This window comes from Sciurus carolinensis, chromosome 17 (assembly GCF_902686445.1).
Source record: "Sciurus carolinensis chromosome 17, mSciCar1.2, whole genome shotgun sequence".
Lineage (NCBI taxonomy): Eukaryota > Metazoa > Chordata > Mammalia > Rodentia > Sciuridae > Sciurus > Sciurus carolinensis.
The window spans coordinates 12,055,979-12,061,293 of NC_062229.1; the positions used below are offsets into that span (position 1 = coordinate 12,055,979).

The 5,315-nt window shown below is 37.0% G+C and overlaps 1 pseudogene; it reads right to left on the reverse strand.

The window, feature by feature from the left end:
• Positions 1-1,190: 1,190 nt before the first annotated feature.
• On the reverse strand, positions 1,191-2,111 carry LOC124968059 (olfactory receptor 7E24-like; annotated as a pseudogene).
• Positions 2,112-5,315: the final 3,204 nt, after the last annotated feature.

A 5,315-nucleotide genomic window follows, 5' to 3' on the forward strand; every position in this document is an offset into this window, starting at 1 on the left:
ATACCAGGAGGGATTTATGTGAAAACCAATTATTCAGGTCTAGGAAGCTTTGTATGAAAACCCAGTCTTTGAAGATTTTCATGGATCTGAATTTTGAAGCACCTATAAGAAAGTTCGTGATCAGAAAAACAACGAGAGTAATCTTAGTAGGCCACTATGGAATACAGAATAAGAAATACAAAGCAAAGACCTGTCCTTTAAACCAGATTTTTTACTGAGCTTGTGTGGGGTTGATACAAGTAATTCTGCATAAAATTTAAAAATTCAAAATATCTCTTCACAGTTACTATTTTTAAGTCATTGACAGTTGCAGAATGCACAAATGCCAAGTTTGTGATTAAGGAAGTGTAAGAATATGTGCATTTAGTGAAATACTATTTATAAAACATCAAAGCCAGTCAGCATCAAGGGTAGTGTAAATACGTGTATCCTGTTCTCATATCTTCCTTCTCACGCTCTGTCTCTCTAAATGTCTGTGAATACGGGTCTCCTTATCCTAATCTTCTTTATAGTTCGACCCCCTCCACCTCCTTCCTCCCTTTCTTCTTCTTCTTCTTCTTCTTCTTCTTCTTCTTCTTCTTCTTCTTCTTCTTCTTCTTCTTCTTTTTCTTCTTCTTCACTGGGGTTTGAACCCAGGGGCACTTAACCACTGAGCCACATCCTCAGCCCTTTCTAAGGAAAGATTTTTGTGCTCCACACCATCATCATCATCATCTCAAGGTGGATGTAATTCTAATATTTTATTTAGACTCCAAGAATTCTTTAACCCTAGATACTATTTTTGTGTTTAGACAGTGCAAAATACTTTCCCCAGTTTTTGTTAACATTTAAAAACTGAGTGTACGTCTTTAAAACTGCAATTTGTTAAAGGATCCTGAATTCAAACCTGGTACTACTCCTGCCTCCCCCCAGACCCAGAGGAGATAGTGCTTAACATTTCAGCCAAGGCCAGTGTTGTTACAAATTACAAGGGTTGACTGCATATACAGATTTAGTCTTGATATTTATAGCAACAAAAATGATTCTGAACACTCATGAAATTCAATTAAACCAAAGGAGGCAATATCTAGATAGAAACATGGAGTGAAACGATAGCCATGAATCTCCTAGAGTAACATAAACAAGAAGGTAGGTCTATATGGTTGGTTTTTCGAACCCAAATTATTAAAAAAATGGAAGAGATAAGGAGACTAGGTTCGTCTGCTCCATAGCTTCTTCAGGGCAGTTTTAATGTCCTTGTTCCTCAGGCTGTAGATGAAGGGGTTCAGCATGGGGGTTACCACAGTGTACATCACAGAGAACACAGTGATCTTTCTAGGAGAATGTGATATAGCTGAAGCAAGGTACACTCCAATGGCTGTCCCGTAAAATAAGCAAACCACTGAGAGGTGAGACCCACAGGTGGAGAAGGCTTTGTACTTTCCACCTGAGGATGGGATTCTAAGAATGGAAGAAACAATTTTATAATAAGAGGAAAAGATCCCTAAGACTGGAAGAAAACCATAGATGGCACCAACAATATATATGACTGTATTTTTGGTAAAGGTAATCAAAACAGACAACACTAAGGACCTGAGAAGGTTGACAGAAGAAATTAGAAATTTCCATGTCTTTGAAGTAGGTAAAGTATAAGGCAATCAAATTGTGGATCTGGGATTCCAAAAGACTTAACAATAGAGACACCAAAACTAAGAAGACACAGAGGTGAGGGTTCATGATGACAGGATATTGCAGAGGGTGACAGATGGCCACATACCGGTCATAGGCCATCACAGTCAGGAGCATGTCATCCATACATCCAAAAATGAGAAAAAAAGACATCTGTGTCAGGCAGCCCACATAGGACATAGCTCTGCTGTGAGTTCGGATGTTCACCAGCATCTTTGGAACCGTGGTGGAGATGAATCCAATGTCAGTCAAGGACAGGTTGGAGAGGAAGAAGTACATGGGGGTGTGGAGGTGGGGGTCAGAGCTGACAGCCAGGATGATGAGTAGATTCCCAAGCACTGTGACCAGGTACATGAACAGGAACAGTCCAAGGAAGATGGGCTGCAGTCTGGGTCCTCTGAGAGGCTCATGAGTTGGAATTCTGTGGCAAGTGTTAGATTTTTCAGTTCAATTTCACTTGGGCACCTTTTGAGAAAGAGACATGTGTTGGAAAAAGGAAACCAATAAATACATGCAAGTGGGAAAACAATGGTACAAATTACATTAGCCTAGAATGTTTAAACACTATGCCTAAGTTAGGACTGCATTTTTTATTAGTTTGCTTTAGTTATACAAAGTATTAGTGTTGATTTTGACATGATTATAAAAACATGGAATATCATTTGCTCTGATTCAGCCATTCCCTCCCCTCCTTCCTCTCCTTGTTCCCTTTTCTTGACTCTAATGATCTTTCTTCTAATTTTTTGTAGTTTTTTTTTTTTTTTTAACCAGTGTCTTGTGCATGTATATAAAAGTGAGGTCCTCTGTGGTTCCTTCACATATGCACATAGAGAGCTTGGTCGGGCTCCGTCCATCACTCCTCCTTTCTCCAGTCCCTCCTCCCCTTAATGCTCTTCCTCTTCTCCACTGATACCTCTTCTATTTTCATGGAATTCCTTCCCTCCACCCTTTTCTTTCTTTTTTCACTGATTTTGGTACACTAAAGTTGATAATGTATATTAGAAAACATCATGTGCTATTTATTTCCCCTGAGTTTTTCTGCTTCTTGTGTGTTTTGTTTTCCCTCCCACGTGAATGAAAACTTTGCTCAAATTTTGTATGTATTTTGACACTAATTTAATGTATACCTAGTATCATTAGTTGTTTATGACTTTAATGTTGATTAATATGTTTAAGATAAATGCCCATGACCAATATCATCAGCCTTAGGGCACATTGCCCTGTTGAGGATTCACGGGTAATGAAATATCAAGTTGGGCTTTTGAATTTTCTCATCTGATATGTGTTTGTGTCAATTCTATACATCTTCCCTTGAATATCTACTAAAGAAATCTATTCTTGCTTTTTAAACACTTCTATATTCTATAATGGCTCGGGAACACTGCTTCATTGTTTTTCTGATCACAAACCCTTTAGATATATTTGAGGTCTTTAGCACAAGGGAAAACACAGAACCCAAGTTTGGGTACCAACCTTCTAATACCAACTAATAGATTTTCAATCAATATATCCTGATACATGGGTTACAATTCTCCTATATCAGCTACTTGAAGGCAACTTGGGTTTATTCCTTGTCATGTCACACTGTGATTTAATTAGGAAATATGCAACAGAAAACTATAGGAAATTATGTAAACACATCTGGACCATTTGCTCAAATCTAAACTGGAGAAAAAAATTACCTAGTTTATGTGCTATTTTTAAAATGCTTTAAATAATTTTTAAATTGTATGAAGTAGCAGTTCTTGGTTCCATTTATAATATTTACTCTTGAATATTTTGAAATACCAAGATACCCTGGTATTAGAATAAAATCAGTTTAACCATAGTATGAGCTAGTGGATTTCTTGGCCTTCCTGTCTTATACCATGATTGAGAATCACAGCCTTAGAATATTTGCTGGCATTCTGAAAATGCCCTATTAATATTATTTATTGTGACTGTCAACAGTAACTACTACTCATATTAAAAATAAACATTTAGTAATTTGTGCTTCACAACCAATATTTTTCAAGGATTTAAATTATTACCTATGAAACTGTTATTTTTACTATCTCTGCATGATTCTATTTTCTTCACACCTGCTCCCCCAAAGAAACTGCTACCATAAATTCAGTGGGTATATTTTCATGTCTGTATTTCCAGTTTTGATTTCCATATCCATATGCACTTTTCTTTAAGACTTACCTTAAGGAAAAGAAAATCCACTGCTCATTCAAGCCATCTACAACACATCACTTATTGGCTCTGAAATTTAGTAATTTATATTGGCATGTGAAGTACAATCATGAATTTCAAAGGCCTTAGCTGATGCACAGTATTACCCAAGGGACATCAATTAATTTGTCAATTTATTTTTATAACCAGTTTTCCAAAATTCTTGTGCCTGAGTTCATATTGTACAAATGAGAATTTTGACATAGCATGTTGGCAGCAGACAGTTTTTTGAATTCCAATACTTGATGGGCATTCCAGCTTTTCTATTAATCATGTACATTTTTGGTTAAATAAATATGATCCTAATCAAACACAACCTACTGTGGTTGAGATGTACTGTCCAAAATATTCCTGTGGTATATCTAATAATATTCCCTGCCTGATTACTGAGACATTTCTTCTTGTATAGGAGGGATATTTCCACTGGGCTCCAGTAGAGAAGACTTTAGGATAAGAGTCAGGAAATCTACATTTTAGTTCCATATCATTGACCTATCTCTGTGGATAGAACATTTGCAAATCTCTCCACATCTCTGCTTGCAATGCTTCACAGAGGGCAGGACGACTCCCATCTCCTCAACACGTATGTCACCCAGGTAAAGTCTGGAACTTAGCCATATGTGGTCATCAATTCATGTTATCAAATAAGGAATCCCACCATTGTGGAAATAGTGAGTACTTTGACAAAAACAGCCATCGAAGGCCAGGGGAGCCGAGAGTGAGGTGAAATTCCAAAATGTCTCAGTCCAGCCCTGGAGGGTCCTCTGCCACCTTCTCTTTGTGCCTCTTTCTTAGTTCCCATGAAAATTTCTGCCACAATCTTAATCATACAATATTATAAATGTGGTTAAATGAAAATTTAGGGCCCACGTACCTGTGATGTCAACAAGAACAAAAGCTATTATTTCTTCTTTCTTGTTTGGTTGGGCGTTCCTGAAATTGCAGACGGGAAAAGCACCAAGTGTGCTGGAGACCTGACGGTTACAGTCAATTTTCCTGAAGCAGGGAAGGTTCTATTTAGTATTTAACACAGTTTTTTTTTTTTAATATTCAATGCCTCCTTCTTGCTAAGTTAGTTATAGGGTTGAGAGAGTTAGAAATGAGAGAGAATCCAGCATTCCTTTCCAAAAAGTGACCATGTACTTGCAGAATAACACAAATAAAATAGTTTGTGATGTAAGTAAGAAAATAGTAATTTTAGATAACAGGATATTTAGTTGATTAGTATGAAGAGTTTTCTTATTATTAGCAAAATCAGTATCTAAGTTACATTTCCCTCCATGTTACATATAAATCACATGATAATCATATATGGAGCACCCATATCTATTTATTTCTCACTCAGTATATTCAGAAATCAAATCGGATGGCAGTGCTGCATCTCAGAGACGCTAACAACCAGCGCTGCATCACAGACTAACAAGTAGGAC